Source organism: Dermochelys coriacea, chromosome 2 (assembly GCF_009764565.3).
Source record: "Dermochelys coriacea isolate rDerCor1 chromosome 2, rDerCor1.pri.v4, whole genome shotgun sequence".
Classification (NCBI taxonomy): Eukaryota; Metazoa; Chordata; order Testudines; family Dermochelyidae; genus Dermochelys; species Dermochelys coriacea.
The window spans coordinates 255,344,931-255,358,609 of record NC_050069.1 but is presented as its reverse complement, the minus strand read 5'-3'; the positions used below and the strand labels follow the sequence as shown (position 1 = coordinate 255,358,609).

Sequence of the window (13,679 nt, the reverse complement as noted above, 5' to 3'; positions counted from 1 at the left end):
ATCTCCTCTTGTGACAGCTTGCTCACATAATATGAGGAAAACTTGCAGTTCTTGTACCAATTTAAAGGGAAGGGTGAAACCATTAGCAGCATAAACTCACAAGCAATACACAATCTCTTCTGGTTATATTCTGTCCAGAGAAACAAAGAAAACATCACTGAAATCAGAGTCAGTGCTTTCGATTTACATTAGTGTAACAGAGATCAGAATCTCATCCATAGAGTCCCTGAGTGCCAGGCAATTCCTCCATCATCATCTGCAAAATGCTTTTCCAGCAGCAGGAGTCATCACTGCATACCGATTCAGGGGTCTTTAGAGGTTAAAATAGATACAACTAAACAATTCATAGGAATTACTGACTCAGCGGGAGTTGTGAGACATTGATTTGAAATTTTACAAGAACAAGCTGTAGTCCTGTTTGACTTACTGGTGGTTATATTTCACTACTAATTAAAGTTCAGTGGAGTAGTACTCCCTGGAGTAGTTGTCAACAGTACCCAGTGGTGTTCCAGTAACCATCTAGGAATCTGTAAAATAGAAGAGATTGATATATTCAGGGAAATGGAATTTTGGGCAGAGATAGCTTGAGGTTTAGTTTATCATTGATTTAAAGCAAAAAGCTGTTTCCCCCTCTTTACATTAATTACCTTAGTCATATTAAAATTATAAATACAGTAAGACTGGCTATAAATTGTCCTGGTCATATATGGTCAAATTATTTTGGGGGATTGATTGCTACACAGACTGGAATTACATTACATTACTTTAGGCTATTGGGTTACATATCATGGCTTAGTGAATTTTAATATCATTTTGTTTAAATGCAAATGCTAAAATAATTAATTGCTTTGCCTCAGGGCTGTGGATTAGTTTTTTAAGACAATCTTACTATTAACTGCATAGTGAAGATAAAGCTAGTAAGGAAAAACTGGATCTCTTATCAATTATTTCCATATAGGAATCTTAGCAGAAAAATAAAACAAAATGTGTTAGAGCAGTTTCCTTTTAATTCCCTAATCATGTGGTAAGTAAGTCTGTCCTGAGTTTAATACAGACTTTCAAACTATCCAGAGCTAACAAATGCTGAGCAATATTACTGGCTGGAGTGCAACTTTATGATCTTCCTAGAGTGAGGGGCAGGCTAGAGAGGAAATGCCTCAGGAACAGAACAGGAAAGGACTTGCTACTTACTTGCTTTGCGAAGGGAGTAGGGGCAGATTTATAAAGGTATTTAGGTGCCTAGTAGAAATTACAAAAAATGCTTAAACAGCTTAAGTGCCTAATGGGGGGGAGGGATAGCTCAATGGTTTGAGTATTGGCCTGCTAAACCCAGGGATTGTGAGTTCAATCCTTGAGGGGGCCATTAGGGATTGGGGTAAAACTTGGGGCTTGGTCCTGCTTTGGGCAGGAAATTGGACTAGATGATCTCCTGAGGTCCCTTCCAACCCTGATATTCTATGATTCTAACTCCCATTGAACAGCAATAGGAGTTAGGGATCTAATTAACTTAGGTGCTGTTGTAAATCCCACTAGGCAACTATCTGCTTATTTAGGTGCCTAAGTGCCTTTGTAATTCTAGTCCAAGGTTACTTCATCCATTTTCCCAGGGCATCCCCTGTGTGCATAATAGGAGTCCAACAGATACTAAATTAAGCCAAATAATATCACTGCACTTGAAGGAGATGGGGCTACTGGCTCCCTCTTTCAGGCCATGTCAGGCCAGTAAGTCTGACTTCAGTACCAGGCACACTGGTTGAAACTATAGTAAAGAACAAAATTGTCAGACACATAGAAGAATATAAATTGTTGGGGAACAGTCAACATAGTTTTTGTGAAGGGAAATCATGCCTCAACAATCTACTAGAATTTTTTGAAGGGGTCAACAAGCATATGGACAAGGGAAATCCAGTGGATATAGTGTATTTAGATTTTCAGAAAGCCTTTGACAAGGTCCTTCACCAAAGGCTCTTAAGCAAAGTAAGCAGTCATAGGATAAGAGGGAAGGTTCTCCCATGGATTGGTAACTGGTTAAAAGATAGGAAACAAAGGGTAGATATAAATGATTCATTTTCAGAATGGAGAGAGGTAAACAGTGGTGTCCTCCAGAGATCTGTACTGGGCCGAGTCCTATTTAACATATTCATAAGTGATCTGGAAAAAGGGGTAAACAGTGAGGTGGCAAAATTAGCAGATGATACAAAACTACTCAAGATAGTTAAGTCCCAGGCAGATTGCGAAGAGCTACAAAAGGATCTCTCAAAACTGGGTGACTGGGCAACAAAATGGCAGATGAAATTCAATGTTGATAAATACAAAGTAATGCACATTGGAAAACATAGTTGCAACTATACATATAAAATGATGGGGTCTAAATTAGCAGTTACCACTCAAGAAAGAGATCTTGGAGTCATTGTGGATAGTTCTCTGAAAACATCCGCTCAATGTGCAGTGACAGTCAAAAAAGTGAACAGAATGTTGGGAATCATTAAGGGATAGATAATAAGACAGAAAATATCATATTGCCTCTATATAAATCCATGGTACGCCCACATCTTGAATACTGTGTACAGATGCGGTTGCCCAATCTCTATTGGACTTGGAAAAGGTTCAGCAAAGGGCAACACAAATGATTAGGGGTATGGAACGGCTGCCGTATGAAGAGAGATTAATAAGACTGGGACTTTTCAGCTTGGAAAAGAGACGAGTAAGGAGGGATATGATAGAAGTCTATAAATTCATGACTGGTGTGGAGAAAGTAAATAAGGAAGTGTTATTTACTCTTTCTCATAACACAAGAACTAGGTGTCACCAAATGAAATTAATAAGCAGTTGGTTTAAAACAGGAAGTATTTTTTCACACAACACACAGTCAACCTGTGGAACTCCTTGCCACAGGATGTTGTGAAGGTCAAGACACCAACAGGGTTCAAAAAAGAACTAGATAAATTCATGGAGGATAGTCCATCAATGACTATTAGCCAGGATGGGCAGGAATGATGTCCTAGCATCTGTTTGCCAGAAGCTGGGAATGGGCAACAGGGGTTGGATCACTTGATGAGTGCCTGTTCTGTACATTCCCTCTGGGGGCACCTGTCATTGGCGACTGTCGGAAGACAGGATACTGGGCTAGATGGACCTTTGGTCTGACCTAGAATGGCCATTCTTATGGTACACTACAAAATTAAGTTGACCTAAATTACATCGATGTACAGCCGCCACAGTAATTACGTTAATTTTGCATGTCTATGCTATGCTTCTTGTGTCGGCGGTGCACATCCTCTCTAGCAGTGCTTGCATCAATGCAGACAGCAGTGCACCATCAGTAGCTATCTCACTGTGCAGCTCACCACCATATAGTGATGGGTGTTTGGGAAGGGTTTGCAGTGCCTCATGGGGGCAAATGACTGGTGCAGGGGTGACTGGAAACATGTCCCATAATACAGTTTTCTCCATCCCATCATTCCGTGGGCATCCTATTATGTTTTACACTTCTTTTCAAAAGCCCTGCAAACCCGCACATCTGCCATCCCTGTGAGAAGCATGGATCATGCATGGCTCTTCAGTAGCATCATGAGTGCTATGAACACAACACACCTGATCCTACAGTATTTCCAGAGCCATGAGATGGAATATGACAATTAATTGCAGGCTGCCTTGCTGTGCACGATGGAAAGAAACAAATCAAGGTTGTTGGCACTCACAGAGCAGCTGCACATGGTGGACCGCCACCTCTGGGCTCAAGAAACAAGCACTCACTGGTGGGATCGCATCATTTTACAGGTAGGGGATGATGAGCACTGGCTGCAGAACTTTCGGATCCACAAGGCCACATTCCTGGAACTGTGTGCAGAGCTCTCCCCAACCCTCCAGTGCTGTGACGCCAAATTGAGAGCCGCACTCAGGATGGAGAAGTGAGTGGCGGTCACTGTGTGGAAGCTTGTAATGCCAGATTGCTGTTGATCAGTTGGGAATCAATTTGGTCAGGGGACACTATCATAGGGCCTAATCACATCAGCCACACTATCAGAGGCTCGTTCACCGGCACATCTACCAATATGATATATGCCATCATGTACCAGCAATGCCCCTCTGCCATGTACATTGGCCAAACCGGACAGTCTCTACATAAAAGAATAAATGGATACAAATCAGATGTCAAGAATTATAACATTCAAAAACCAGTCGGAGAATACTTCAGTCTCTCTGGTCACTCGATTATAGACCTAAAAGTGGCAATTCTTCAACAAAAAAACTTCAAAAACAGACTCCAACTAGAGACTACTGAATTGGAATTAATTTGCAAACTGGACACCATTAAATTAGGCTTGAATAAAGACTGGGAGTGGATGTGTCATTACACAAAATAAAACTATTTCCCCATGTTTATTCCCCCCCCCCCCTTTATGGTCCTCAGATGTTCTTGTCAACTGCTGAAAATGGCCCACCTTGATTATCACTACAAAAGGTTTTTTTTCTCTCTTGCTGGTAATAGCTCACTTTACCTGATCACTCTTGTTACAGTGTGTATGGTAACACCCATTGTTTCATATTCTCTGTGTATATAAAATCTCCCCACTGTATTTTCCACTGCATGCATCCGATGAAGTTAGCTGTAGCTCACAAAAGCTTATGCTCAAATAAATTTGTTAGTCTCTAAGGTGCCACAAGTAGTCCTGTTCTTTTTGCAGATACAGATTAACACGGCTGCTACTCTGAAATTTGGAGTTGGAAAATCCACCATGGGGGGTTGCTGAAGCAAGTGTGCAGGGCCATTAATCATGTCCTGTTATTACCCAAGGTTTTCAGAACCCAAAGCAGTGGTAACTTTCTCCAGGAAGTGTCAGGAATAAGTCAATGGGGGCACCACTCATCTGTCTGAAAAATGATTGGCACAAGCAAGAGTGCTTTCTCCTAAAACCAAGTTTGTTGTTCAAACATTCCTTCTATTTTCATAGAATCTTCACTTCTTGTCCCTACCTCCCATTTTAATAGCAAACATGCAATTATTTGTCCTTGTCTCTCAGGGCCTAAGGTTTCCCTAATTATGTGATGTTTGGTTTTCAGTTGGCAGTGGCTGACCATACAAAATTGCTGACTGCAGTACTGTCAAATTTTGGGGAAACACACAGGAATGTCAAATTCTGGAGTAACATTGCTATGAAGGACTGTGACTCTGGGAAATGTGCAGGAAGTAGTGGATAGTATTGCAGCCATGGGGTTCCTTAACTGCAGTGGGGCAGTAGATGGAATGCATAATCCCAGTTTTGGCACCAGACCATCTTGCCATGGAGTTCATCAACAGAAAGGGCTACTTTTCTATGGTATTGCAGGTGCTGGTAGATCACTGGGGTCATTTCACCAACATCAACGCGGGCTGGTCAAGGAAGATGCATGATGCACACATATTTAACAACACAGACCTGTACAGAAAACTGCAAGCAGGGACTTTTTTTCCAGATCAGAGAATTACCACTGGGGAAGTTGAAATGCCAATAGCGATCCTGGGAGACCCAGCTTACCCCTTATTCCCATGGCTCATGAAGCTGTACACCAGCCACCTTGACAACAGCAAGGAGCATTTCAACACAGGTTTAGCAGCTGCAGAATGACAGTTAAATGTGCCTTTGGCTGCTTGAAAGGGCTCTGGTGCTGTCTACTCATGAGATTAGACCTCAGTGAAAAAAATATCCCCATGGTCATAGGTGTCAGCTGTGTGCTTCATAATATCTGTCAAGCAATGGGGGAGAAGTTTCTGCAGGGATGGAAGGTAGAGGTGGAATAGCTGTCTGCTGATTTTGAGCAGCCAGATACCAGGACTATAAGGAGAGCTCAATGAGGGGCTCAACGGGGAGGCTTTGAAGGACCATTTAAATAATGATCCACAGTAATGTGTGTTGTTGTAGTGTGCTGTGCCTGGCAATTTTTTTTCACCCCAGTAAAGGTAAACCTTATAATGAGTGCTGTGTGTGTGGTAATATAGCATTTCAAATGCACCTATTGCTATTATCTGTGAATGATGTCAGCCCCAGCCAACATATCTTGTGAATGAATAAAGATAAATTAAGTTTTCATCAATAGACTTTTATTTCAAACCCATACAAACAGACATATTTAAAACCGAACAAAACTTTAGAAATACAGGGAAAAGAACCTTTGAAGGGGAAAGAACAGTCATTTCCATTTCACAAACACATACACTAACTGTGTCTCTCAGAGGTCAATGTACGTGCAGCTGTGATTGTCTGTATTCTCCCCTGGGGTGGAATGGTAGGGGTATTGCACCGGCCCTGGACGCCACATGGTATGGATCTAGATAACAACAGAATGTGATGTTGTAGCCCCATTATTTCTAAAGAACAGATCTTTCCCCATAAACTTGATTGCTGCCTTGAAGTTATGATGAAATTAGCAGATAAAGTGAGTTTTAAGAAGTGGAAAACTTTGATCAGAAAAGCATGTCTCTGAATCTCAAAATGAATACCAACTGGTTTGTGTAACGTGAATGCTCTCATGTGGATTGAAAACTGCAGAGAGGATTATATGCAAAGGGTTGTGACAAATGGCAAAGTGTGAAGTTGCTGGGGAAAGCCCAGTGGGACGCTGCAAATTTGTGTGTTAGGTACTGTGATACTTCATTAACATGCTGATCTCGCTGTCCCTGATAATTAGTAAAGTCTTGCAATTCAGACGATATGAAACTTCCAAGACAGCAACATAATAAAGAGGAGATGTAGAGAGATTAGGAAGATGGGCAGAAAAGAATGAAATGAGAATAAATTTGGAGAAACACAAACTGCTATTTTGTTAGTGAGGGAGAGAGGACTTAACCCCAAACCCAGATTCAGTGCCCGAGAGAAAATGGAAATGAATAATGCTGAAAGAGGGTGAAGAATGATGGAGTACAATATATAAGGCAGAAGCTTGAAATGCAACAGATCACCTAAAAAGGCCTCTGCAAGTGTGGGCAGCCTACACAGTAGCATCATATCACAGGAATTGGGGGCAATAGCTCCTTTCTTCATAGTGCTGGTGCACTTGGCATTTTGTGGTCTCTTCTGGACACCTCACAACCAGAAAGACAGTGATAAACAGGTAGGGTGACCAGATGTCCCATTTTTATAGGGACAGTCCTGTTTTTGGGGACTTTCTTTTTCAGCCCCTGTCATAAATATAAAGGGAAGGGTAACCACCTTTAAAATCCCTCCTGGCCAGAGGAAAAATCCTTTCACCTGCAAAGGGTTAAGAAGCTAGGATAACCTTGCTGGCACCTGACCACAATGACCAATGAGGAGACAAGATACTTTCAAAGCTGGAGGGAGGGAGAAACAAGGGGTCTGTCTGTCTGTGTGATGCTTTTGCTGGGTACAGAACAGGAATGGAGTCTTAGAACTTAGTAAGTAATCTAGTTAGATATGCGTTAGATTATGATTTCTTTAAATGGCTGAGAAATTAGACTGTGTTGAATAGAATGAATATTCTTGTCTTTGTGTCTTTCTTGTAACTTAAGGTTTTGCCTAGAGGGATTCTCTATGTTTTGAATCTAATTACCCTGTAAGGTATTTACCATCCTGATTTTACAGAGGTGATTCTTTTTACCTTTTCTTATATTAAAATTCTTCTTGTAAGAAATTGAATGCTTTTTTTCATTGTTCTTAAGATCCAAGGGTTTGGGTCTGTGGTCATCTATGCAAATTGGTGAGTATTCTTATCAAGCCTTCCCAAGGCAGGGGGGTTCAAGGTTTTGAGGAGAATTTTGGGGGGAAAGACGTTTCCAAACAACGCTTTCTCAAAAATAAACCCAGACATTTGGTGGTGGCAGTGGAAGTCCAAGGGAAAAAGGTAAAATAGTTTGTACCTTGGGGAAGTTTTAACCTAAGCTGGTAAAAGTAAGCTTAGGAGTTTTTCATGCAGGTCCCCACATCTGTACCCTAGAGTTCAGAGTGGGGAAGGAACCTTGACAGCCCCTATTACCCCCTAACCCCTGTCCTGTTTTTTCACAGTTGCTATCTGGTCACCCTATAAACAGGATGTAGTTGAGAGAAAAGCACAGAAAACAGTAATGGGCTGGAGGGAATGATTTATGAGAAAAAGTTAAGAGCCAATGTGTATAGTTTGTCTATGTGACGGTCTACAGAATTAGAATTGCATAAATACCCTGACGGAAGAGGAATTATTTAACATAATAAAAAGGGGCTGTGAGCAGATTCCTTTCCCAATTTGCTCAACAAACAAATCAATACAGTATATAAAGATCAAATTCATACCCTTCTTAGTGTTTAGCTTTATTAACAAAAGGATCAACCAAGCTCAGGTAATGTCTTCTCTCCAGTCTGGCTGCTGCTGGAATTTCTCCCTCAGGACTGCTCAGCCCACACCTGAGATCCTTCCCATCACAGAAAGCCACTCCCAACTCCCTTGTATCCTGAGTGGATAAGGAATCACCAGCCTCAATAGTTAGAAGACCCCCTAAAAGCCTTTCCCAGGAGGCTCAGTGTAGCCCAATGGTAAATGTGTTACATATTCCTCCACCCCATGCTTAATCCACAGAGCAGATGAGTATATTACTACCTCATCTAGGGAGCTTTATGTTAAAATATAGGATCTTATACTTTACTTCAGGAGGTCCCCTGTTCAATTCTCAGTGCATTGGCCAAACTGGCAGCCATCACATCATTGCTAGAAAATCAGGGTGGAGGGACGCTCCATATAAGCACTGCCAGCCTGCTGCAATGACATAACTAAATGTTGGGTAGCTCTGCCAGAGGCCCTTAACTATGTGAGTAATCCCACTGGCTGCCAAGAGACATCTACTGCTTAGCACCTCTGAAGACAAGGCCTTTGTAGATCACAGGTAAGAAGAAAGACTTGAATTCAACCTGCCACATGGTATCACTGTTTTAATACAAACTTAAAAGTCTTGTTCATATTCTTAGCAGTATTTGCCAATGGCATGCAGCAGTATTGCTGTCAAAAGTGGGAGCTGTCTATAATAAGGGAATAGTTTCCTGGCCTCATGAATGCACGATGGTCTAATGTCCACACAGTAATTGAGAGAGAGAGGCTGCAAGCCTTGGACCAAACTGACTGTAGAAAGCACTAGTGCTCTTGGGCATTATGGCCCTACATGCAGGATAGGAGGTTCAGTCTTGTTAACTCAGAGTTTCTGCCAAAGTCACTTCCATACTTTTTTAGGGGCTTTAACTAGGCTTGATGGCTAACGCACTTCAGTACCTGCACCGTATCTACATGAGCCTGTTAATACACGAAAGCTTATGCTCAAATAAATTTGTTAGTCTCTAAGGTGCCACAAATACTCCTTTTCTTTTTGTTAATATATTGTAGGTCAAACAGGACGCTGAACAGTATAGATGAGAAGACCTGGCAGGTGGGCAGAAAACTCTGGAAGACTGAATAGTTTCTAGAAATCTCCCCTCTCTGCATTGTGGAATAGTGCTGGCTGCTCCACAGTAGAGTTAAAGCTGTCTCTTATTTTATGCCCTTTCTAACATCCACCAGAAAATCTGCCCTTGCTGTCTGCCATGCCAAATCTCAATCCAGAGGAAGGTGGGGGGAATCTTAGTGTGAATCTTGGGAAATCATAATAAAAATCACAGCAGGAGTTTTATTGCTGTAGGGATAGAGCATGGCCCTGATGTGGCTGATTTGTTTTTTGCCATTGCATCAGCCTGAAGCAGGCTTGAACAGCACCCTGACGATTTATCTGCCCCTCAAAATAGAGTGGGTTTGGAATCGCTAGAGTACAACAGAGCACCAGCCATGTCCCCTCTCCCTACACAGCCCATTTCTTCTCTCTTCCCCAGTCCTTGCTCCACACAATCCATTTCCCTCCACTTAGACACCCATACCAAAAATTAATTCTCTGGCCTTCTTCCCCCACTCTGAAGTTTGGTTTCCAAATCCATTGTGCACTTCTCTTCCTCCAGCCCCTCCCCTTGGTGTGATGATGCTGTAGAACAGAGCCTGTCCCCTCCTAACCTATTTGATTCTGGGACCCAACTTCCCCCTCCCCCCTCAATTCATTAATTCAATTCTCAGTCTCCCTTCCCCCAGTTTTGGAGGCCCTGCTCTAAACACCTTGTCTTTGCTGCTCAGCAGCTGCCCTGCTGAGCTCATTCTAGGCATAGCAAGTCCTTTTTAGCTTTAGCCCCAAAGCTAGTTATCTGCATATCTTGAACAGCCTGCACCTCCTGCTGTGATAGATCCAAACTAAATGGATACAGCTGGTGAGAAATGACAGTCTGATGTAAATTAATCAACTCATTATGGGACAGTAAGTGCGGGGAGCAGTTTACTTGCTATATCATCAGAACTGTTGGCATGTTTCAGACCTGTCACTCCTGTGGGTGAGTTGTTTTTTTTTTATTTTGCAGTTGTTCCCTCAACAATAGCCAACTGCTACACTCTCATTAGACTTATTACTGATCATCATGGTTAGCCAGGGTTTTGCAATATGTACACATAGTCCAACTGGGTACTCACTGAGGGCTCAGTTGTGAGCCTAACTACCTACTAGGCAGGTGAGCAAGGGAACATAAACAATCCACCTATGCTTCAACATCAGCCCCTACAGGGGGGAAGAAAGTGGTGCAACTGGTCTACTACTTTCCTCGGTGGAGTAGCTGCTTGTTATCTAAGAATCTTAGGTGTGGCTGGAGCAATCAAAGGGTTCCCCTTCATGTAACTATGCTGTGCTCCGAAGGCTGAGCCAAACAGACCGTTGCCTATGGTGGCTAGATGCAGCCTTTGGTTTGAGTCCTGCAAGTGAATGTATAATCTTTGGATGGGCTTGAGTTCACTTCGTTGCCCTTTTCTGCTGCTTAAGAAACCCCCAACTCCCATAGAAAAGCAGCTGGGGCTCAGAATTCAGTCTCTAAAGATTTTCAGCAAGGCTTGCACAGGGTCAACTTCCCCATAGAACAAAAGGAATGCACTTAATTAAGTACCAACTTTCTAAAATCTTAGTATAGCCCCCGCTCCTGTTCACTCACCCAGTATGCGGTTGTTCAAGAGGGAAATTCTGCCTTGTGGTGTGTTTTTAAAAAAAAAAAAAAAAAACAAAAAAAAAAAACACAACGTTGGGAAACTGGGCCTCAGGCTCCTCCATGAGCTCTGTATTATGTATCAGTGTGTGTCACCTCAGACTAGACCCACTCCGACAAACAACCAGGAACAAGGTTTTATTCTTTAAAGAAACACAGAACAGGATTGCCCTCCAACAGCCTCCTCTCTGCTTGCCAACCTCATGCTCGCAGCTTCAGTCAGTGCTGAAAACTTCCTGCTGGGAGGGCCTTCCTTACAGATACCAGGATGTTCTCCCAACATGATGCAGTTTGTAGTCTCCACAGCTACTCTTAAAGCACACTAAAACTTGGGCTGCATGATAAAGAAATATCATAAATAATTTTTGCAATGTAACATGGCTCTTTTATAATCCACATACATTATCTGCACACTTATAAACAAAAAAAAATTAAATCTAAACAGCTCAGCCCCGACAGAAACAGTGAGAAGAATCTCAGCGTTCCCAAAAGTTTAGCTGAGTTCACCTGAGTCTTGGTTAGAGTCTTTGATCACCAAATCTATCCAGTCTGCTGAGTCAAAAGCAACATCTTCCCTCCTCTTGCTTGTAGGAATCTTCAGTTAGAATCCAGGCAGACTCGTCCTCACTGAAATCATTGCTAGCCAGTTAGGGAACTGATTAAACAATCACTCAGTTAAGTGTATAGATTTAGAAGAAAAAAAACCCTGTTACATTACAAAAACCAAGAATAGCAAAATAAATGACTTTTCCCCATTGCTGGTGGCACTGGGCATAACGCTAGGTAACTCGGGAGGATGGAAGACCACGAGTGTTGATGAAGCCCTCCTGCTCTAGACCTAGGCAAGCCAAAGCTCCTCCATAGTAAACCTTCTGCAACCCTGAGGTTATGCAATGGCAAACAAACTAACATAATTACACAAAAAAAGGGCTAGCCTAAACCGGTATCAGCCGGCTGTAAGAGCATGTATGTGTCTGTAACCAGATACGGAAGGGGATGTTTAGCAATAGCCTCCGTGAGATGGTAACTCGGGTATGACCAAATAAGGTAAGGCTTGAACAATGCTGATGGAAAAGAGAAAAAAAAGTAATTGGCTGCTTTAGATGATTGGCTGCACTATTGTACGGGGCAACAGGTGATTGGGTGCATATGCTTATGTAGCTGAGTGAAAAATAGGTATAAATTGTATGATGTAATCTGCATTTGGTGTGCAGGATTTGAGACTGTTCAGTCTCCCTGTGCCATATTTGAAGCTTCAGATAAACTCTCTGCTTCTCCACCCCGTTGTGGTAATTGGCGCGACGCACACTGGGCAACGAACCCCACTGTTGCTTGCCTTGGGTACTCTGTGCCGGCAACAGTTTTTGGTGCCCAACGTGGGGCTTGAGGTTGCTATTTAGCCTTGCCCAGACCCCTCCCAGCGGTTGACAGATTGCGGCGACAACCGACGCCCAATGCGCACCGGTGAGTTCATCGGGAGGCCTCGGAGGAGATGCGATTTGATCGACCCTGGAGGTCACAATGGTCCAATGCACTCATATAGTGGAGAAGTGACTGCGGGTGACTGTGAGGAACTGGTCCCTTGGATAAGGTAGGAACAGTCCAGTGGTCTGGACTTTCCCTGTTGTTAAGACCTGTGGATGCCCAGTGTCGTCCGGGAACATGGGACAGGGACAGAGTACCACAGGCAGGGCACAGTGCACGCCCCTAGAATGCATTCTAGCAAACTGGAAAGTGTTTGGGTCGGATCCGATGACTAAAAGCAAACTAAGAAGGTTCTGTACAGTAGACTGGCCTCAATATCAGCTAGAGGACCAGGAAAGGTGGCCACCGGGAAGGTCAATTAATTATAACACAATCCTCCAATTACTCCTGTTCTGTCAGTGAACGGGTAAATGGAATGAACATCTGTATGCGCAATCGTTTATGGCTTTACGAAATAGAACAGATATTTCACAAAGGTGTAATTTGACTCCGACAGGATCGATAGTAAGTAATGTTAGTCCCCAGACCTCCCCTACAGTTGTAATGGCAGATTCGGTGTCCCCTTTGCCCCTTTGGCCCCAACGCCCCCACTATATAAAGACAGGGTGCCTCAGGTTCCAGAGATTGCCCCCTCGGCGGGATTCTATCCTTTGATTACCGAGACCGTTGTGGCCCGCCCAGGAACGGAAGGGCGCCAGACCACTACTATGCAAGTTTACACCCATGTGCCTTTTAAGCCGGTAGGTTTAGCAGCTTTGCCCCTCCTTTAACCCAGCCACCCTTTTGCCAGAAATAGAGAACAGGAACACGACTGTTTGGATACCATAGATGCCCAATACTCCAGCCGCCCGGACTTAAAGGATCAACCACTCCCAAATGCAGATTATGAGTGGTACACCGATAGTAGCAGTACTGTGATAGTTGGGCAAAGGAGGGCGGGTTATGCTGTCATGACCCTCCATAATACCATGGAAGCAGAGGAGTGCTTCTGGAGTGCTACATGCTCATGCTGGCCTATGGAAGCAAAGGGGAATGCTGACAGCCCAAGGCTCCCCAGTCAAGCAAGAACCCCAAATTCTCCAGCTCCTAGAAGCCGTACAACTCCCCTCAGAAGTGGCGGTTGTGCACTGTAAA

At 43.2% G+C, this 13,679-nt stretch overlaps 1 long non-coding RNA gene across 1 annotated transcript; it reads right to left on the bottom strand.

The window, feature by feature from the left end:
* Window positions 1–351: 351 nt before the first annotated feature.
* Window positions 352–11,729, bottom strand: LOC122459056. Its single transcript, XR_006279488.1, has 3 exons — window positions 11,568–11,729; window positions 11,157–11,394; window positions 352–527 (listed from the first exon to the last, which is right to left on the bottom strand). It is a non-coding gene; the product is annotated as an uncharacterized LOC122459056 (long non-coding RNA).
* Window positions 11,730–13,679: the final 1,950 nt, after the last annotated feature.